A 22,490-nucleotide genomic window follows, 5' to 3' on the forward strand; every position below is an offset into this window, starting at 1 on the left:
TTCTCAGATAGACGAGACCTGCCCAGTTGGGTGTGCAGCAGAGCAGGGCGGATCTGGAGTTCATGGAAAAGTACTGAGGCCCTTTGCCTCCTGGTCGGAGCTGCAGCAGCTGTCTGAAATGATCATCCCCAGTGTCCAGGCCTCTCCAAAGTTGGTCTTGCAGAGTGAAATGAAAACCAGATTCCTGGTCTTATCTGAGAACTACGTGACTGTTTCCCATCACTCCTTGGGAGCCTGGAAGGTTCCCAAATTCACTAAACTTTGCAATGGATACACACAGCTCTCAAATGCAAGCCTGTTATTATAGGTCCCTTCTACACAAAGGTTCTCCCCCTTTGCTAGAATAATGTATTATTTAGGGCTTTCATTCATTCAGCAAATATTTATAAAGCACTCGCCGGGGGCAGGCAAAGGGCTGGGGAGGGCGGTGGACAGGGGTCCCTGTCCTTAGTTGAGCAGGAGGCAGACTTGTAAAGGATGACATCATTCTGCAGAGAGTGTGACAATGGCATCTTCTTCCCTAGTGACAGATAAGAAAAGCAGTGGAAGCTTGCTTCAGGGCAAAGACCATGGACAGACTTAGAAGGGATTTTTCAAGAGCAGTAAGAACACAGGCTCTGGAATGGACCAGCTTGGGCCAAGCTCCTGCTACTTCTCGGCTGTGTGAGTTTGAGCAAATGACCTCACCCCCCCCCTTAAGCTTCAGCCTTCTAGTCTATTGAAGTGGGCATAACCAATAATCACCTCCAGGATTACTATAAGGATTAAATGAGATGGTGCGAGGGAAGCATGTGATAAGCTGGTGCTCCGTCTGTGGCAAGGATGTGAGGAATCCCAGTTATTGCTATACTTATGGAGACTCATTGCTTCCTTTCTTCAAATGCCTCTTCCCCCAGCCCTGCCCCAGCACCAAATCATGTGACAGCCCCAAGTTGACCTCTTTGTAGACCCTCTTTGTAGGGTCTTGTTGAACTGTTACCCTGAGTGTTAAGAAGCAGCAATGGGAAAAAATACCCACCTGCGACCACTCTGTAGGTATAGGCCTGTGGGGACCATGTGACCCATGAGGCCCTGTTTGGAAGTGAATTTACTGCAATTACCACCAGGGTATCTATTTTCCATCCTGGACAGGGCAGCTTCCCAGTAGGAGGCGCCTTCTGTCCTCAGATTCTCCGATACCCCACCAGCTGCCTATCAGCCTTTCCCAGGACCTGAACTTCAAAGGGCTGGACACTCATCGGAGAAGGGGACCCCAGCCTGACCTCTCCTGGAATTCAAAACAACCTTAAGTTGAGAGAGGACGGGGGCTACCACCCCGCTCTGTGTTCAGAATCAGGCTGGGTCCCAGCAGCAGTTCCAGGGCAACCTCCAGGCATGGGGCAGAAGCAGAGCCGCAGGTAAGAGACGCCCTCCCCAGCCGTGGATCACCCTCTCCAGAAGCAGGCCTTGGGCAGCCGCTCTGCCGTTCTAAGCAGAGGCGGCCACCCGCCAGCCACCTGGTGGGCAGGACGCGAGCTGGTGCCTCCTGGGGCAAGTTCTCCGCAAAGCTGGGAACGGGCCCCCAGCTGGGGAGGTTCCAGAGCCAGGTTGCCCTCATCACGTGCGCAGGCGCGGGCACCTGGAATGGGCTCCACCCCACCAAGGCCCGGGTGTACGACCCAGAGCGCGCCCAGGGCACCCGGAGGGTGAGAAGCCCGGTGGAGGGCCTGAGCTGACTCGCTTTTCAAAAACTGCTTCCTCCTTTCCTACCTCCGCCCATCAATCACCTCAGTCACCTCACAAGGCACCAGCTCCTGGCGGTGCAGGCGGCCCCCAGTGCCCAGATCCTGCCCGAAGGTGGAAAGGGAGGCGGCGGCCTCCCCGGGAGGATGAGGAGGGGTTGGCCGGGGCTCTTGGTGGCCAGGTGAGTGCTAGATCAGGTAAAGGCGCGGCGGCCCCGCGGAGCTTTGCCTCCGCACCCGTGCCGCGGGATCTGATAGGGAGAGGGGGTCTCTCCACTCTCCTTAACCCTTAAATACTCAGATTCCCGGCCGAGACACCACTCCCCGCCCCAGCCCCACACTTCCAATTCCGCGGCCCCCGGCGGCAGGGGTCAAGCCCCCCCCTCACCCGCCCCGCCCTGCCAGTTTAGCCAACTTTGTGCGGCCGAGATGAGGTTGGACTTAGGTCCAGAGCCCCCGGTCCGCACTCCCGCAGCCGACGTGACGGAGGGGTGCCGGCTCTGCTCGGCTGGGGCCCAGCGCCGCAGGCCTGGGGGGTGGTGCCGAGGGCCAGTTGGGGGAGGGTCGGCCGGTGGGCGGTGCCTCTGGGGCGGGAGGTGGCTCGGGGCCGGCACCGCCCTCCGCCTCTCGCGGTCCCTCCCTCCCGCACGCCGGCGCTCCGCGGCGGTGCTTCCTGCGTCCCCATCCTGGTCCGGGAGGGTTGGCTGCGCGCTCTCCGCCACCGCGCTCCCTCGGCCGAGACTCCAGCCCCGGGATCGCGGCGCCCGAAGGAAGCAGCCTGGGGGGGCCGGGGTCGTGGAGCCCCCAGCCCCCCGCCGCCAGACCGAGACCGAGCTGGACGCCGCCGCCCCGGTGAGTCTGCGCCTTCCGCCCCGCCCCGCGGAGGGATTGTTCCCCACGGGGCCCCCGAGGGGGTCGACGGCAGTCTGGGTCTGCCTCTCGGTTCTTCTGAGAGCTTCCCGGCCAGTGTCTGCGCCGGAAGGACTCCGAACTCGCACCCTCTGAAGCCGCGGCGGGCCAGTGCGGGACCACCCGCCTCCCCGGCATCGCGGTGGGGCCAGCTGGCCTCCGCTTGAGGCAGGCAGCCGGCCTCCGGGCCCCCTGTTGGCGGGGACAGGTGCCATCTGCCTGGCAGGTTCCGAACGCTTGGCTAAAGAGGCACCTTCCACCGGTGCTTAGAGCAGAACTTCTCAGTAGGTCCCAGGAAACTACCCTGGCGCTGCCTGCATAAGCCCTTGCCCCCAACTCTCCTTTCTGGAAATGGAGACTTGTAAGAGGTTTAGATTCGCGAGCGCGCGTGCATGTGTGTGTACGTGTATTTTAGGTACTAGAGGCAAAGAGTGAGCAATCGGGCGTAGCAAAGCGGGGTGTAACTCAGGTTTCTTCGTCTGTAAAATGGGAGTGATGATCTCCCGGGGGGGAGGTGGGGCCTTCGTGCCTACCGCAGAGCGAGGACTACAAATCACATCTCTCGTCTGCGCCTTGAGGGGAGGCCTGTGGCCCGGGAACGCCAAGTCTGATTAAGAGGGATGGTCACTTGCGGAAAGAAATCTTTCCCAGCCAGAGGACTGGGTGCAGGAAGCCCAGACGTCCCTACGGTTTTCCCTGTCCCTCTCGAGTCCTCCCAGGGGGGTGTCGGCTGCGGGCACTTGTGCAGCGCTCTGAGAGGCCTTCGTGGTCCCTGGACCAGTCGTTCCCTTACCGCTCGGGGGTCCGGGGGCGGGGAACCGAAGCGGGGCCGGAGCGGGGTGGGCGGGGCCGGAGGCCGCCGAGGCGGGCGGCGGCCGAGGCATTGCTTTCAAAGGCTGGCTTCTGGCTTTCATTTTGAGGGGGTCATGTCACTAGCAAAAGGTCAGAGGTCGGCTCTGGGACCTGTGAAAGGCTTTCACACGTTGGAGACGTCATAAATGGAATTGAGAGGGAGCCCCTTGCCCTCCACATCTGTCCCTCGCCAGCTGCCCAAAGGTCCTGCCCAGACCGGGAGAAAAAGCAGAAAAGAGAAAGGGAAGAGCGCTCCTGGTGCATCTGATGCTCACGACGTTCTGAGCCGACAGTGGGCCTCTCAAGTATCACACAGCGCCAGGCCGGCCCCGGGGATATAGGGCCAAGGGGCCTCAGAGAGCTCCCAGCCTAATGGATAGTAAATGGCAAGTGTCTTAGAGAGATGGTGGTGTAGTCACCCACAGGGGGCTGTCACTCTGCCTCTCTGAGCCTCAGTCTCTTCATCTGTACAAGGGGCATGATAACCTAGGGTTCCGAACGCTTGGCTAAAGAGGCACCTTCCACCGGTGCTTAGAGCAGAACTTCTCAGTAGGTCCCAGGAAACTACCTTCCTTCATGCCTTGCACAGAGCAAGGGCTCTGTAGGAAGCAATGGTACAGGGTTAGAGAAGAACAGAAGAGAGGAAGTAACTCGGGGAGGTGCACCAGGAGGTCCTGCTAAGAAAAGAGTGCTGGTATATTAAACAGTGAAGTGGAGTGTCTTGGGGGGATAGCTCAGGGAGGGTGTCTGGGCAGATGGGAATAGCACAGGCAAAGGCATGGCCATATGAAGGGGTGCTGGGCCAGGGGAGGTGCTCAGGTAGTAGAGGGTGGTTTTGTGGAAGGGTGGGGGAAGTCAAGGGAGTGGAGGGGCTGGAGGAACTGGACTGGATCAGCAGGGACTTGTGATGAAGAGACATCTCGGAACCAGGTTGTGGGCCAGGCACTGCTCTAGGCGCTCAGACCACTGAACAAGCAAGACAAAGCAAGACACAAATTCTCTTCCAATTCTTTAAGCAGGAGAGTTATTTGATCCTGCTGATGTGTTAGGAAGATCCTTCTGGTGGCCTGGAAGTTGGGTGGGAGTTTGTAGAAGGCTGGCCTGCAGGTTGGTGGGGGCAGCAGGAATGAAAAAGGGGGCTGGCTTGGAGCCCCACACAGGAGGCAGAGGTTAGCATGTGGTCTTAACTTATGACCTCTGGTCAAGGGTGAGATTTGTGGATTCAGTGTGAGGCCCAAACTGCCAGTGTGTCTTCTATCAGAGAGAGGTGGTACGTGGTGCTGGGACCTTGGCGGGGCCCAAGCCCCTCCAGCTGTGGCTTTCAAGCTCTCTGGCTCCAGTAGTCATGAGGCCCAGGAGTTTCTGTGCCTGTTTGAGGAATGACAAAGCCAGAGGCGAGCCAGCAGCCCGTCTCCTCCTGGCACTTGCACTGGGCAGCCTGCCCCTTTGGGGGCTCCTGTTTACTGGGTCGTGGTTCTGCTTAGTGTTCTTCACTCCCTCTGCGGGGCTGGCAGTAAAGCCCTCAGAACTTGACCTGGAGGACACTGGCGCTCCAAAACCTTTGCCTCTGGGCTTCTCTTCCCCCAGCTCCAAATTAAGATGGAATTTCAGGGACGGAGAAAGATTTTCTTCCTAAGTGCCAAGAAAGTTCCAGAATCTCAGATGCCTTCTGACTGTGGTGAAGGGTCTGCTTCTGACAGCTGGCTTTTGCTTTCACTTTTGTTGTGTCTGCTCTGAACCCTGGAGGAGTCCTTTTTGCCGTGGACAGCTCTAAGAGTATCCTTCTCCTGGCTATCCCTCTACTTTCCTTGGAGGCGGACCACTCGTGACCTTTCACTTGCCACTGGAGGACTCTAGAACGTCCTCTCATTTGACAAACAAAACTCAGAGAGGGGAAGGAACTTGCCCAAGGCCACACAGCAAGTCAGCAGCAGAACTGGGTCTTGGGTCCTCTGCATTATTCCAGGAGGCTTGGCCATGTTCAAATCAGAGACTTGTTTTAGGCCCCAGTGTAGTCCAGGGTGGGAGATTTTCTCAGCATCTGTCCTGCCAGCCGCTTCAGAGTTGCTCCTCCCCAGTTTGGACAGGTGGCCCAGCTTAGCCTGGTGATGTGTTTTGGTTTTTGGGTTTTGGGTTTTTTTTTCCCCCCTTCCCTTCTCCTGGATTGAGCTTTTGGTGCACCAGCCACCCATGCTGGGAGCTCCAGCTCCATAAGGAAACAGGTCTCCTGTTTGGTTTTTCTGCTCCAGGCCAAACAGCCCTGCCCTCCCATACAGCCCCATGCTGCTGGCCTGGGGTGGGGCTCTGAGGGTCCCTGCTAAGAGCCTCCGGCTGAGTCTGAGCCCCTCCCTCGCCTCAGCCCCAACCCTTGCCTTTAGACCCTGGGCTGGCCCTGGGCTTCTAGTCCGTGCTGTTTTCTCGGCCTGAGCAGCTAAAAATTTCCCTATTCTCTCCTGCCCTAGATTTCTCAGACCTTGTGGCCCTTGAACCCGGATGCCGGTCCCTTTTGCTCTTAGAATACTGGAGCCAGAAGGGACCTTCGCCATCAGAAAGTCCTCTGCTTCTTTCTTTCTTTTTTTCTTTCTTTCTTTCCCCCACTTCTTCTACAGATGGGGGCAATGGAGGCCCAGGGAAGGGAATGGATGGGCTAGGCCTGAGATCAGAGCCAGGACTAGAACCCTGGTCTCCCCATTCTGTTTTGAGTGATTTTGAGGATGGTTCGCAAAGAAAAAAAGCAAACTAAAACAGAGCACACTCCTCCTCCAGGAGCCCCTTTCTCCCTACACTCCACCCTGCCAGGTAGTTGTCATATGTCACATGACCGGGAGGAGGAAACGCTGGGGCCCCTGGAAGACAAGGAGTACATCTTGACAGAGTGCACCAGCCACCCAGCCACCCGTGCTGGGTGCAAACTGGTGTTCAGGCCAGGACTTAACTAGTGATTAAACTTCTGTGCCACTCCCTGAGCCTTACTTTATCATGGACCTCTGGATAGACAGGCTCTTAAAGGCATCTTCTCCCCCAGATTACAAAGGAAGTAAACGCAGTAGAAAACGCAGAAGGAAAACATCACGAGTGGCTGGAAACCCCTGTGGATCGGGGGCTATTTCATTCAGACTCTTTGTTGTTTGCTTGTTCTGCTATTTCATACCCTCATGTTTCAATTCCTCATCATCATGTGTATTTTCCCAGCGTGACAGTATTTTTTTCAGGCCAGTTCTAACCTGCCAGTCTCCCTGGAAAGGTACTTAGAAGGCCTGATCAGCTCCTTTAGAGCACTCCAGCAGCCCAAATCCTGTAAGCCTATGCAAATTATTCACCCCCTTGGGACTTCAGGGGGCCATGTCTCTGCATTGCCATGGGTGTTGGGGAAAGGGCTATGTTTACAAAATCTAAAGCAAACACTGACTCTCAGTGAGCCTCTTGGCAGTGGAGGACATCAGCCCTGGGAGTGGGATGGGTGCGATCTGGAGATTACAGGACGGAGGGAGAAGGCTTGGTTTCTTCTGATCTCTTGCTGTGTTGGTGTTAACCGAGCCACATGCTCCCCCCTCCAGCCCTATCGTCATCATCACCCCTTGCCCTAAATCTCCCCAGGACTAGGCACAGGGGTGGCAAGTGTATGTCCCTAAGAAAAATCAGTATTTGGTTTGCTTGTTTCCAAGCCCTGCCTCTTGGAAAGCAGGCGCTTCACTGGCAAAGATGTGCAGAGAATTTTTTACCTGTTCAGGGGACGAGGTCAGCTACTCCACCCTGGCAGGCAGGATTTCCTGGCGTCTCTCCTCCTCTAACAGAATCGAAGCTTTGTTTTTTGTTTTTTGTTTTCTTTTTAGGGCTGTACCCTCGGCATATGGAGGTTCCCAGGCTAGGGGTCACATTGGAGCTGTAGCCGCTGGCCTACAGCACAGCCACAGCAACGCAGGATCCGAGCCTTGTCTGTGACCTACACCACAGCTCATGGCAATGCTGGATCCTTAACCCACTAAGTGAGGCCAGGGATCGAACCTGCAACCTCATGGTTCCTAGTCGGATTCGTTAACCACTGAGCCACGATGGGAACTCCAGAAGCAGTCTTTAGTAAAACTTTCATCTCTGTTATTTGTAGGTGGCTCTGCACTGAGTCACCCGACAATTCTGTTTCCAGCAGCAGGGCGAGAACCTTGGGCAGCACTGCTCCAGTCCCCTGGTTTTATACCATGATCCGGAAAAACTCAGGATTCCTTGGACAGATCCCAGAAGCAACTTCAGGGTTTGTGGGGACAGGGCTGAGTGGTGGGAAGCAGGGCCAACTGGAAAGAAACTCTGCATAGATATGTCCCAGATGACAGGGTGCAAAAGATCCCTGGAAAGAGAGTCTGCGACTTTAAAAATAAATCAAAACAGCAAGTTGGACACTGCTTCTGGTCTAGCGGCCTCGATTCTTAGAAGAAACAGACCAGAAAATAGAGTGACCAGGGCCAGTGCAGGCAGGTGGGCTCTCAGGCCTAACATTGAGGGTCTCCAAATGAAACACTAAAGTCAATGTCAGACAGAGCTACTGGCCCTGCTGCCTGAGTCTCCTCTGGGCCACACTGGTATGTGCCCTGGGAATTCACATTTATAATAAAGCCTGTAACTTCATGCCAACGGTCCGGCTTAAATTGCCACAGTGCACAAAACAGTCATTTGTTCCATCCTGCATTTAAAACCCATCGCAGGGTTGGTTAAGCCTGTTTTGGCATTTCTTCTCTTTTTTTAAATGTCCCCAGAGCTTCACTAATGGAAACATCCTACAGGCGATGGGCCCAAGGTCAACCAGCCAATCCTGGCAGAACCAGGATGAGAATTCACCCCAGTGAGCCAAGTCTTTTTTGAAGATCCTGGTCTCCTGTGATGTATAATTCTGGATGTCTCCAGAAGGTTCTGCTTTTTATTGAAGACGTAACCCACGTTCACGTGGCCAGGCTTTGCGTTGGTTCGGGTGTGGGCATGCTTTCTTAAAACTTGGGTGGGGAACGGTGGGGGAGAAATATGATAAAAAGCAAATCACTCACACTTTCAGACTCGAAATATTACAGTTTCAGCAGCAGCAGTGTGGTGGGTGGCAATTATATATTGGAGTTGCCTTTGAGGAGTTGTGTTCAAACAGTGACAGATGCAAATTATGCCATGGAGGAGGGGGTGGGCAGGAAGTTGTCTTTGGCTGCCACCGGCTGTCATTTTAAACAAAGGTACTAATATTTCTGTGTGCTGGTCACACAGCCAGTGGTGACCAGAGAGGCCACCTCCGCCTCCTGGATGGGCCAGTCCTCCCTGGAGTCACCATTACTGTACAGCTGACCAGTGAGGAGGACACGCCGAGAGGCAAGGGAGGATTTTCAGCAAGGGCAGAGTCCAAGCTGCATCTGAAGGGGGACCAGAAAGTCAGCAGCAGAAAAGAGAGTACCTGGCAGAGGCACAGCCTGTGCAAAGGCCCAGTGGCTTAAAACAGCTTAATTCACACAGGCTGGTAATACCATCACAGGATATCTTTTATTTGTTGGAGTGTCTGTTTTGTGTGTTTTTGGCCACACCCGCAGCCCGAGGAAGTTCCTGGATGGGGAGGGGGAGATGTCGAACCCACACCACAGCAGGAGCCTGAGCCACACCAGTGACAACCCCGGATCCTTAACCCACTGCACCACCGGGGAAGTCCAGGACATCTTTCATTCAACCAGTATTCCCTGAGTTCCCGCTGCAGGCTAGATGTTCAGAGTTTGCGGGGAAGATGTTCCATAAGCGAGCCCTGGTGGGTCCCTGTTCTCCAGGAGCTTATACCTCATCAGGTGGGGGGAAGGGTCAGTAAGGAAACAAAACAAGTGACATAAACCAATAACCATATCAGGCCCTGAACTAAAACCTTTGCTGCTACCCCGCTGCCCGCAGGCTCAAGTCTGGGCTAAGCCCCTGTGCTTTCAAGGCTCTAAAGACTGGAGTCTTGGGTGTTGAGACTCAGTTTACCTTTACAGACCCATTCCTGCTGCCCCAGTTCCTCTCTGCACTCCCAGTGCTTTGGTCAGAAGGCATCAGGAACCACTTCCCACCTCATTTTCCTCCTCCACCCTCTACTCATCGCCCCAAACTTTGATGGCTTTTCTGCCTGGATTGTTCTCTGACCTAGTCAAAACTAAATTACAAAAAAAAAAAAAAAATTGGGTGTGTGTGTGTCATTTTAGATTTATAGAAAAGTTGCAAAAATAGTAACGAGAGCTTCCACATACCCTGCACGCCTCTTCGTACAGAACCCTGGTGTACGTGTCAACACTAAGAAATTCACATCACCTCTGACGAGGGGACACGCTGTTTTGGGGTCTCTCCAGTTTTTCCGCTGTCATGTGTCTGCCCCGGGGTCCAGCCCAAGATACCACCTTGCACTGAGTTCTCACGTCCGCCTTAGCTCCCCTGATCTGTGACAGTTTCTCAGTCTTTCCTTGAATTCTGTGACCTTGAGAGCTTTGATGAGGACTGGTCAGTGTTTTGCAGAATGTCCCTGACTTTGGGTTTGTCTGATGTCTGTCTTCTCATGATTAGATGGGGTTTGAGGTTGGAGGAAAGAGTACTGCAGAGGTGAAGTGTCCTCATTACATTATGTCAGAATTTACGTGATATCAGCCTGGCTTATTGGAGGTTTTATCTTGATCCATTGGTCAAAGTGGTGTCTACAAGATTTTTCCACTATGCAATTACTCAAGCCCCTTTTTTGGAAGGGGCTTTTAAAGCATGATAGTGAAAAGTCAAATTATAAAGGAAATTCTTTTTTTGTTTGTTTGTTTTTTCTAGGGCCACACCCGCAGCATAGAGGTTCCCAGGCTAGGGGTCTAATCAGAGCTGCAGCTGCCTGCCTATGCCACAGCCACAGCCACCCACCACAGCTCACGGCAACGCCAGATCCTTAACCCACTGAGCAAGGCCAGGGATCAAACCTGCAACCTCATGGTTCCTAGTCGGATTCGTTAACCACTGAGCAACGACGGGAACTCCTAAAAGAAATTCTTGAAAGTGATTGCTAGATTAGGCTCCTAAAATTTAAAAACTTAAATATAGCAAATATTAAACTGGAGCAGTATTTACAACACACTCAGACAAGGGGCTGTGTTCTAGACCCATACAGGATCTTTTCTGGTCAGTAAGGAAAGGCTGAATGCCCTAGTCAAGAAATGGGAAAAAGAAGAAATGCTGTGGCCCATAAGCACATTTAAAAAAAAAAAAAAAGAAAAGAAAAGAAAGAGGAAAGAGAGAAGCAGCATTCAACCATCATACTAAAGAAAATGCTACTTAAAACAATGCCATCTTTGGGAGTTCCCACTGTGGCTCAGCGGGTTAAGAACCTGACTGGTATCCATGAGGATTCAGGTGTGATCCCTGGCCTTGCCCAGTGGCTTAAGTATCTGACATTGCTGCAAGCTGCAGTGCAGACTGCAGTTTCGGCTCAGATCCCGCATTGCTGTGACTGTGGTGTAGGCCGGCAGCTGAATCTCCAATTCGACCCTTAGCCCAGGAACATCCATGTCACAGGTGCAGCCATAGAAAGCAAAAGAGAACAGTGCTGTCTTTCACAGCAAATTTAGGAAATTTTAAATATTTTGAAAATTTTGAAAGTTTTAAGCTAAAAAAAGCAAGTTTAATATGGGCTCAGGGAGGGAGTGTAAATTGGAAGACATTCTGAAAATGCAGGTCAAAGCTTTCAGAGACAGTGATTTCAATACCAGGAATGTCTCCAGAGGAATAGGAGTTAGTTTCAACAGTGTTTTGTTTTGTTTTGTTTTGTTTTAATAATAGCAATAAAATTAGAAACCAACTGTGCGTCTGGCAGTAGAGGATTGTTTATATAAATTATGAGTCCTCCATGTACTGGAATATTTCTCAACTGCTAAAAATTATAGTGGAGTTGAATATTGATGATGGGCAAAGTTGTTCGTTATATATCAAATTTTAAAAATAAAACCATATTGCAGTCAGATCTCATTTTTGTAAGAAAAATTAAAAGTGTGTGTGTTTTCAAAGCATTCAAGGAAGTCTGATCATCATCCATAGCATCTGTAGTTATGGAGGGTGAGCTAATGGATGGTTTTAATTTTTTTTCTACTAATCTAGATTTGTTAATTTTTGCTTAATGAATAAGTGGTGTTTTTATAACAAGAGAGCCTTTTTTTACTTTTTAAAATCCCCCCCCCTTTTATTTGTGGATGCCCTCGGGTTACTACTAGGTAGGGTTCCTTGGGAGCTGTAGAAGGCTTTGCAAATATTAGCTACTGTTCCAGATGATCCTTTTACTATTTTAACTTTGAGCATCTGGGCCTGCCTTCCTCGACTTCGGAAGCCGAGATCGGAGCAAGGCAGAAGCCACAGAGCTCCCTTCCCCTGTTACAGGCTGAATGTTTGTGCCCCCCGCCCCATTCATATGTTGAAGCCCTAACCCCCCCCCCCCCATGTGATGGTTATTAGGAAGCAGCAGGGCCTTGGGGAGATGGTTAGGTTCAGACTAGGTCTTGAGCGTGAGACTGTCCTTATGGGATGAATACCCTTAAGAGGAGGAAAGGCAGATCACCAAGGAAAGGCCACGCAAGGACACAGCGAGTAGGCGTCTACAAGCCAGCAGGCGGGGCCTCTCCAGACACCAAATCTGCCACCACCTTGATCTTGGACATCCTGCCTCCCTAACTATGAGACATAAATGTCTGTTGTTTAAGCCCACCGGTCTGTGGCATCTTATTATGGCAGCCTGAGCTAAGACACCACGCTCCTGGTATTACGGGATTTTTTGTGGTTTTGTTTTCCTTTTTAGGGCCACACCTGTGGCATATGGAAGTTCTCAGGCTAGGGGTCAAATCGGAACTGCAGGTGCCGGCCCACGCCACAGCCATAGCAATACCAGATCTGAGCTGCGTGTGTGACCTACACTGCAGCTTGTGGCAATGCCGGATGGTTAACCCACTGAGCAAGGCCAGGGATCAAACCCACGTCCTCATGGATACTAGTTGAGCTCTTAACTCACTGAGCCACAACAGGAGCTCCTGTGTTACACACACACACACATAACCTGAAGTGTGTGTTGGTGTTTGTGTATTTTTATTTGTTTTTTTGTTTTGCTTTTTTTTTTCTTTTTCTTTTTAGGGCTGTACCTGTGGCATATGGAAGTTCCCAGGCGAGGGGTCAAATCGGAGCTGTAGCTGCCGGCGTACGCCACAGCCACAGCAACGAGGGATCGGAGCCGTGTCTGCAACCTGTACCACAGCCCACAGCAACGCCAGATCCTTAACCCCCTGAGCGAGGCCAGGGATCAAACCTGCATCCTCATGGATGCTAGTCAGGTTTGTTAGCCACTGAGCCACGATGGGAACTCCCACGTGTATTTTTACAAACAGTAAAATTTACCCTTTTTCATATATAGTTGTGTGAGTTTTGGCAAACACAGCCATTTGTGATCAAGACATAGAAAACTTTTATCACCCCACCTCCCCCCGGGCCCAAATTTCCTCATTTCCTCATGCTGCCACTTTGTGGTCAACCCCTCTTCCACTCCTGGCCCCTAGCAACTAATATTTGCTGTCCTTATAGTTTAGCCCTTTCCAGGATGGCATACAAAGGAAACATACCGTTTGAAGCTTTTCGCGTTTGGCTTCTTTGACTCAGCATAAGGCACGTGAGATTTCTCTGTGTTGGTTTGTTCACTGCATGGATGGACCACAATTTGTTTATCCTGAGGGATGTTTGCATTGTTTCAGTTTGAGGGTAATTATGACTAAAGCGGCTGTAAACATTTGCATACAGGTTTGGGGATGAAGCTAAGTTTTTCGTTTCTCTTGGGCAGATACCCCAGGGTGGGGTTGCTGGGTGTGTATGCTGAGTGTATGTTTATCTTTACATGAAGTCACCCCACTTAGAGAGTTTCATACTAATGATTCAGGGCAAAAAGGGGTGAAGAACATGGACTCTTATTGAGCACCTGCTGTGTGCCCTGCACAGAGCCAGGAGCTTTAGCCACCTGCAACCTCACCATGGCCTAGGAAATGATGGGCTACCCCCCCCTTTACAGGTGACCCACAGAAAACACAGAAAAGGCCATTTCACAGAATCCACCCTAATAAATGCAGAAGTCCTCTCTTTGAACCTGGGGGTGGGGTGGGGTTGTGGTCGGAGATTATTTAGCTTCCATTATTTTTCCCATCTTTCCTCCCCCAGCATTATTCTAGCACTTACACATCTTTATAACCCCGACTCTAGCTCAGAGTCACTTTGCTGGATGTACATCCGCTAAACTTCCAAAAGGTTTTTCCCAGCCCTTACTCCCAGGACCACAGCTGTCTGGGGACCTAATGAAATATTAATAACACCTTCTCCTCCCGTGAAGGATGTGAATGACCAATGTTGAACACTCAGTGGAAACATATCTCCTTGAGGGATATTTTGCTTTTTCCCCAACTGATGTGGGTTCACCTCTGCCAGGAAGTAAATGACTTTTCCATTGGTGACCTCCTCCTTCTCCACATCATGGGAATGGAAGTAACAATGGGTGATGAATCATTCTTAAGTTAAAAAACTTTTTATTAACTTCTTGTTTAATTAGAAATTAATTAAAAAATATTTTGAGACATGCCAAAAGAAAAAGAACAAACAGTATGAAATGGTATCCAGAGAGTTCCCACTGTGGGTTAAGGATCCAGTGTTGCTGCAGCTGTGGCATAGGACACAGCTGCGGCTCAGATTCTATCCCTGGCCCAGGAACTTTGATATATCATGGGCGCAGCCAAAAGAAAATGATAATGAAAAAAAAGGTAAATCTCCCCCTCATCCCAGACCCCTAGTCCTTTTCCCAGAGAGCGCCATGGTTCATAATTTCTTTACGTGCTTCCAGAAATTTTCTGTGCTTATAGTGACGCTTACAAACACCACTTTTTTATGTCCTCCTAGAAATCAAAACAATAAAGGATTCTAGTCGTCTGGATCCTTATGAAATTGTTGGGTGACTTTAAACTTGTAATAACTCATGTCAGGGTCCTCTGAAGTGAGTTAAGGACCCACGAACCACCTGAAATTTTCTGCCAAATCTTCCATCTCTGCATTTTCCTGCGGAAGGTGAGTAGCCTCTGCACCCCCCCAGGACCCCCAGAAAGGAAGAAGACTGGCCAGTGGTATAAGAAAAGCCACCTTTTACAGATAAACAGTAGATGAATGTGTAATTAGTTGGGGGGTGGGTACATATTCTGATTTATGGCGCTTGGTTTTGTGGTTGGAAGCTGATGGAGCTGTAGGCTGAACCAGAGGAGAGTGGCTGGCTGAGCCACTAGGGATGAAATTCCTGGAACTTTTCAGCCCTGGGTGTCTCTCCTGACTCATCGCACGTGGGGAAGTATGTTAGCAGCTTTAGGACACATGTATGCTCTTGCCCAGTTACTGGGAACTGGGATGAAGTGGCCCGGTTACTGGGAACTTCTCATGGAGTGGAGCAGACGAACTTGCTGCCTACAAGAGAGTTTCAGGCTGAAAAATATTCAAAAAGAATTTAGGGAAATTCCTGGGGGGCAGAGCCATATCCGGTTGGGGATGAAAGTCACAGATATTTGGGGAAATATCCTTCCTGGGGTCAGTATCCTTGATGGAGTTACAGAGTTGGGGGGGTGAGGGGCTGGCTGGTTAGAGGGTCTAACCTCACAAGCTATTTCTAACATGAGCTTATATGTTTCTAGCGATTGTGCCAGGCACTCTTTTAAGCATTTTGCACGTGTTAACTCCTGACTCCTGATCCTCATTACAATGGGGAAAGTGAGTGTGCCTGCTACTCTGTGCAAACAGCCCCACATCCCACCAACTTAAGAGACCTCGGAGACTTAGCCCATGGGAGTTCCCTGGTGGCCTAGTGGTTAAGGGCTTGGCGTTGTCACTGCTGTGGCTTAGGTTCTATCTCTGGTCCGGGGACTTTTGTTTGTACAGCCAACAAAAAGGCTTCATATGTCAGAGTCTAACATGTTAGAATGGGAAGGTATTATCTTTGCTTCTCCCGTCAGGACTCCCCCCACCTCCCCATTGAGCCATGCTGCTGCCATGGGGGTCTCAGCTGAGTGTCACCGCCCCTGAGAGACCCTCCTTGATCGCCTCTGTCTGACACGCTCTTCTGAACATGTCTTGTTAATCCACCCCTCCGTGTGTTTGTCTCTTTCAGTAGAGAGAAGAGCTTCCTGGGAACAGGTCTTTCTGACTCATCCACGCCTGTGTTTCATGCTGGGCCCCCAGGAGTTGCTCAGTGAACGTGTGTTGAATGAATGAATGAATGAATGAAGTCAGATGAGATTTGTTGAGACTCTGTGGGATGTCACGTGGCCAGTCGCATGCCCAGGGTTTGAGGAGTCCCAGAGAAACGTGAAAAGGCCCAGAGGCAGCCATCCAGAGAATATAAGTCTTAAGCCCCAGCTGCTGACGTTAAATTCAGTCAAAGAGAGAAATTAGAGGAGTTCATTTCTCCTTGGCTCAGTGGGTCGAAGACCCGATGTGGTCTCTGTGAGGATATGGGTTTGATCCCTGGCCCCATTCAGTGGGTTAAGGATCAGGCATTGCCGCAAGCTGCAGCATAGGTCACAGATGTGGCTCGGATCTGGTGTGGCTGTGGCTGTGATGTAGGCCTGCAGCTGCAGCTCTGATTCGACGTCTGGCCCAGGAACTTCCATATGCCGCAGGTGCAGCTATAAAAAGAAAATAGAGAGGAAGTGGGAATGAAAATGACTCCCTCTAGAGCTCTGAGAGTGGCCAGGGGCAGTTGGCTAAGACAGAAAACCCTCTTTGATGGCTCAGAGGAGAGCTGCTTGCTTCCTGCAGGCTGGGGCAGGGCGGGGGTGGCCACGGTGCTTCCCGGGCTTCCCGGAGAAGGCGAACCAGAGCTTCATGGGACGGAGGTGAGGCCTTCCCGATTAGCTGGGGGAGGGGAGAAAGCCAAGGCGGAGAGACTCCCAGGGTGCAGAGGCTGGAGGGGTGACCTCAGGACAGCTTCCCCCCCTTGGACGTAGCCCTGACGTTGCGCTCGTCTTCCTCCTGGGAGCGAGCAGGTTTCTCATCTGCCGTGGTGGCCATGGTGCCCAGCACAGGGTCCTGCCCGCAGTTGTCACTCAAGGAACACAGAAAGTAAGGTCGAGCGTGGTGGTCCCCACCCCTCCTGGGAGAGCTGGACTTTGTCCTGTAGGCTGCGAGGGACTCCTTTGATGTTTTGACAAACACAGTGGCTGGAGGGTCAGCGTGGCTGCACATACAGGCTGAGAAAGCCTTAGAGAAGCAGGGTTTAGTACGTACTGCCATCACCCAGGCCTGAGCACCAGGAGGGGGGTGGGTGCGGTAGGAAGCATCACCGCAAAGAAAGGCTTTGAGGAGGAAGAAGAAACATGTTTGGGCACCAGCGGAATGTGAACGTGGGCAGCGCTTGCAAATGCACTTGTCTCAAAGGACGCAGTAGGGGATGTGAAGGAGGGAGTCTGGCCAGGCGTAAGGCAGCAGGGAATGGTGGAGCTTGCGGCAAAGTGGAAGGCAGGCCCCTTCCATAGGACACAGCTGTGCCTCAGCAGCAGCTGCTTGGTACCTGTGACTGGGACCAGAGTTACCAGGTTTTCAGGTTTTGTATATGAGGTCACCCACGTCTCGATGTTGGCAACTACTCTCTATTATATAAAATAAGTAACTCTTCATGGGCCAAATAACATATGTCTGCAGGCCAGATACAGCCTGGAGGCTGCCCGTTTGAGACCTGGGAGTGCGCCTGGGTTGAGGGTGGAGTGAGGAGGGGAGCGGATGCTCAAAGCCACTGAGATTTCAAGCCAGGTCACCGGAAGCCTGGTGGCCTCGTGCACTGTAATTAGGAAGTCTGGAGGAGAGGCAGGGCAGGGAATGGAAGTTGTTGAAGGGATGTGGACAGTTGTAGGACAGAGGAGGACACAGCTGACAAAAGCAGCTTTTCTGGGGAAATAGCAAAGCGGTTGGTTAGAGGCTGGAGGGAGGGCCTGTTGGCGTGGTTATCTGGTAATGGGTATAGACGTGGTCTCTGTGGGACCCTCTCCCAGATGCTTCTGTAAGGGGCTCACTCCGTTTTGGATTTGGTGAGACTTTGCTCAAGATGGCCTGATTTGGGAGCTCCTGTTTGGCTCAGTGTATGAAGAGCCTGACATAGCGTCCAGGAGGATGCAAGTTTGATCCCTGGCCTCACTCAGTGGGTTAAGAATCCGGCATTGCTGCAGACTGCAGTGTCGGTCACGGTTGAGGCTCAGATCCAATGTTGCTATAGTTGTGACGTAGGCCTGCAGCTGCAGCTCCAATTCATCCCCTACCCTAGGATCTTTTATATGCTGTGGGTGTGGCCATTAAAAAAAAAAAAAAAAGATCACCTGCTTTGCACCTCGCCTGGAGGCAAATGTAAGAACACTGGTCTGAGAGCTTTCAAGATATGGGTTCGAATCCCAGGTCAGCCCCTTGGGCAGCATCCTTCCGGGACCCCCTTTCCTGGGGCTCTGTCCCATCTGTCCTGGATGGGTTGCAGGAATGCATCCCCAGCCCCCTTCCCAGGTCCCCATGCCCCACACAATGTGCTGAAATAGCTGTCTTGACACAACCCTCACCCCTGCAGGGCCCCGGCCTTCTCTCCTGAACCTAGGGGCTCAGACAACCTGCCCCTGGGGTCCTTCCTGGCTCCATTCGTCCTGCCTGAGCCCCAGTGTGGCTGCTCCCCTTGGCCTCCCAGAGCCACAGCACATCCTCAACATCCAGAAAAACCTCCCTGCCCCAGAGACGATGCTGAAGAACAGTGAGCCGCCGCCTCCCTGGTCAGACTGGCCAGAGAACAGCCGCAGGCCCTGGACGCCAGTTCGGAGGTAGTTTTGTCCTAAGAGAACCCTGTCCTCACGGAGCGTCTAGTCTCTAGCAGGAGGGAGGGTGACACATGCTATTCAAGAAAAAGAAAACAGACCAGAGTGTTTGCGGTAGCATTTACTGAGCACTTACTATGGGCCAGGCCCTGGCTTACCTGGTTTATCATGTTTGTTTTACCTAAGTCCACAATAATGCACTGAAGGAGATTCTATTATGATGTCCACTTTACAGATGAGGAAACTGAGGCTGAGAAGTCACTTGCTCCCCTCCCTCCCTGGGTTGCAGAACTGGACCTCCTGGCTCTCACTGTAGAGACCTAAGTAAATGCAGTGTGTTCAGAGCATCATGGAGAAGGTGGACTCATGCTGAGACTGGGTGGAGGGAGGACACAGCTGGAGGGAGTGGCCCCTGTGCGGCAGGGAGTATTTCTCAGTCACCAGCTGCACCCCCCCAAAGCGGAAGTGAGATAAATTCTTAGTGCTGCGTCAGCACCACTGATGGTTCAGGCCGCCCGGCAGGGTGGTGAATGCTTGGCCCACTCCAGCTCATGACTTCCTCCCGGCAGCTCCATCAGTGAGACACCCTTTTTATTAAACCCATTTTACAGCTCACCTGAAATACCTTATTCAAGTCCAGCCAGCCAGGAAGTGGTGTGGCTGGGAGTTGAACCTAGAACCTCTAGGAGCCAGAACTTTTAACCCTTGCAAAGATGTCAGGACTTGGCTGAGTTGACCCACAGGCTACATGAGGCACATGTGGCTGGAATTCCTGGGGCAGAGCTGAGGGGCAGCCCTGGTGGAGAAATAAATCAGTCCCTGCCACCCCCCCGCCCCCACCCCAGTTCTTCCCTGTGGCTCCTGCAAGCTTCATCCACCCCACTGGGTCCTTCCACCTCGCCTGTCTCTGCATCCTCGTGCCCAGCTGACTCCCCAGGCTCCGCCTTGGTCCACACGCGGGATGAGGGTCCCGAGGCTTTTGTCAGCATCAGGATTCCTCGGGGAGCTTGCTAAAAGCAGGTCCCAGGCCCCAGCCCAGATTCTGATTCTAAGTCCACAATGGGGCCCTAGAATCTGCATATTTAGCAGCACCCCCCGCCCCCGACCCCCACAGACCTCTGCCAGGTAGGGGCCGTAAGAGTTCTTGGATAAGAGCAGGTCTCAGGTTACTGCTTCCTCTGCTCCCTGACCCCCATCTTCAGCTTAGCCACCCCCTTTTCTACACCTCACGTTGTCCAGTCCTTACTCCACTCTCACAATACTGCAGGTGTTCCCATTTCACAGGTGAGGAAAGCCAGGCTCCGAAAGGTGAGGCAATTTGCCTAAAGCCAGACAGACCTGGATGTTAAACACCACTGATTCTAATTATGTTGCTAGGCTGCCTTTGCTACATTGGCATTTGGGGTCCCTGGGGGTCCCCGGTGGGGTTCAGAGGAAAGGCCATGAATGATGCATTTTCATCACATTCAGCCTGTAGACAATGGAGAAGGGGGTATAAGCCGTGGTTAAAGCCTTGGCCACCAGATTACTCCTTGCATCATCTCCAGGGGCTGTTCAGCGCTGCTGAGAACAGCTGACATCATGAGTCAGACCTCAGAGTCAGTTCAGCGTTCAAAGCTCTGTGTGAATCAAGCTGGAATGACTCAGGGATCTTCAGCCAGGAAGACAGAGTCCTCTGTGACCCAGAGCAGATCCTTAAACCTCTGGGGGCTTCTCCCCTGGATAGAGGGCTTAAAAGAGTGCAGAATGGGGAGTTCCTGTTGTGGCTCAGAGGGTTAAGAACCCAACTAGTCTCTGTAAGGATGCAGGTTCGATCCCTGGCCCCATTCAGTGGGTTAAGGATCCAGCATTGCTGAAAGCTGCGGCAGAGGTCACAGATGTGGTTCTGATCCCGTGTTGCCGTGGTTGTGGCTGTGTCCTGCAGCTGCAGCTCTGATTCCACCCCCAGCCTGGGAACTTCCATATACCATAAGTGTGGCCCTAAAAAGAAAAAAAGAGTAGAACAGAGGATCCTACCCCAGCTGGGCTGCAGCCCCTGGAGAGAGGGTGAAAGTAAATGCTTCTCCCCTGCAATTCCACCCCTGGGTATTTATGGAGAGAAAGGCCAACACTGGCCACTGGAGACGCAATGAAGGTTCATAGCAGCTTGTGCACAGCAGCCCAAACGAGAAAGCAGCCCAGGTGTCCACCCGCAGGTAACCAGATAAACAGACAGTGGTGTAACCACACAGTGGACTTCTGAGCAAGAGAAAGAAACCAAACTGTCTACAGACACAGGCAATGCCATGGATGAACAAGAAAAGGCAGATGGAGCACACGCTGTCTGAGCCCATTTATGTAAACTCCTGCTGCCGGCAAAACTAACCTATGGTGACAGAAAGCAGATCAGAGATCGCCTGGGGTGGGGAGTTGATGGAAGTAGGTCCACGCAGGGGCCTTTCTGGGAATGGCTTCTGTCTTGATCTCAGTGGCACTTTCATGGATATATGTTGTTACAACTTGACAAACTGTACGCTTAACTTCTATGCATTCTGCTAGATAGAAATTATACTTTAAGTAAATGAGTAAACGAGCAGGTGCCTCTGCCCCAGTCCTGGCAACTCAGAGTCAGCTCTCTTGGCTGGGGCCCGGGGCACCTGCATTTTCAACAAGTGCCACAGGCAGTGTTGACCCCTCCACAGCCTGGAGTGGGCACCCCAGACTCCTAATTGCTAAAGTCTCGTCTGGCCAGAACAGTTGAGTCTTTGAAGATGTCAGGCATTTACTGTTAGTCTGTTTTTAAGCCTAAACCTAACTAGGGTCAAAGTCTGGTCCCAGGGCTGACTCCTGATAATCAGCAAGGCCAGCTCTAAGCTGTGGACAAAGCACCCTCAGTCCCCAGGCTGATCCTGGCCATGTGCCAGCCATCACAGGGTCTGCTCTGCTGGGGACAGAGGGCAGAGCTCCTGTTGAGGGCTGTAGAGGTCCACCAGGCGCTGGCCATCAGGCAAAGCTGGATAGGCCCTCTCTGGGTTCTGTCTCCCCAGCCTCCAGGAAAGGATGACTTTGGCTGCGTGTTGAGGAACTGTTGTGTTATATGGTTTTGTGCACACACTGAGTTATATAAAAGGAGGCACGGTGTAGTTCTTAGGAACCTTGGCTCACAGTCAGCCTAGGCTCAAGTCCCCAACTCTCCACAATTAGCTGTGTGCCTTTGTGCAAGTGATGTAACCTCTTGGAGCTCCCCATCTGTGAATTGAAGAAAGTGATAGTATTTCATCACAATGCCTTGCACATTTTAGCAAATATTTGCTGTTAGAATGACTATTATCTAATTTAATGCTTATAATAACCCGATGGGTTTAGGTGCTATTCTTTTTTTTTTCTTTTCTTTTCTTTTTTGGCCACCCCTCGGCATATAGAATTTCCTGGCTAGGGATCAGTTCTCAGCCACAGTTGTAACCTAAGTCAAAGCTGCAACAGCACCAGATCCTTAACCTGCTATGCTGGGCCAGGGATCGAACCTGCGTCCCAGTGCTCCCAGGACGCTGCCAATCGTGTTGTGCCCCGAGGGAATCTCCATAGGTGCCATTCTTATTACCCCTGTTTTACAGAGCAAAAACCGCGCCTCGGAGAGGTCACGTCCCTGGTCCAAAGTCATATATCTAGGACTGCGTGCAGCTGGATTTGAAACCTAATTCCTAATTCCTGAGGCTTCCTTTTTTCTTTTTTCTTTTTTCTTTTTTTTTTTTAGGGCCGCACCTGTGGCTTATGGAGGTTCCCAGGCTAGGAGTCTAATTGGAACTATAGCCACTGGTCCACGCCACAGCCAGAGCAACACTAGATTCGAGCCAAGTCTGCGACCTACACCACAGGTCACAGCAACACCGGATTCTTAACCCACTGAGCGAGGCCAGGGATCAAACCTGCATCTTCATGGATGCTAGTCAGATTCGTTTCTGCTGCGCCACGATGGGAACTCCCTTCTGAGGGCTTTCCACTGGCCCCCACAGCCATCAGCTTTGTGGGGTGGGGGCCAGTACAGAAGACACTTCGGTCCTGGAGTGAGAGTCCACCTCTGGTTGAGCGAGAGCTGCGCCCCCTTCAGGAAGGCTGTGTGCACTGGTTCGCACACAGCCTCATCTGTAAAAAGGGCTTACAAATGCCAACTTCA

The 22,490-nt window shown here is 52.0% G+C and overlaps 1 protein-coding gene across 2 annotated transcripts in view; it reads left to right on the forward strand.

Moving 5' to 3' along the window:
- The first annotated feature begins 1,716 nt into the window (after positions 1–1,716).
- The window catches only part of TMEM51 (transmembrane protein 51), a 52,551-nt gene continuing 31,777 nt past the window's right edge, over positions 1,717–22,490 (forward strand). The window contains exon 1 of one of the 2 annotated variants that reach the window (XM_047791953.1): positions 1,717–1,903. The gene's annotated coding sequence lies outside the window, so the exon portion shown is untranslated. Of the gene's footprint in view, positions 1,904–2,358; positions 2,574–22,490 lie in introns of those variants that run through there. The other variant, XM_047791954.1, reaches the window with a different exon arrangement.

This window comes from Phacochoerus africanus, chromosome 8 (genome assembly GCF_016906955.1).
Source record: "Phacochoerus africanus isolate WHEZ1 chromosome 8, ROS_Pafr_v1, whole genome shotgun sequence".
In the NCBI taxonomy this organism is placed as follows: Eukaryota; Metazoa; Chordata; class Mammalia; order Artiodactyla; family Suidae; genus Phacochoerus; species Phacochoerus africanus.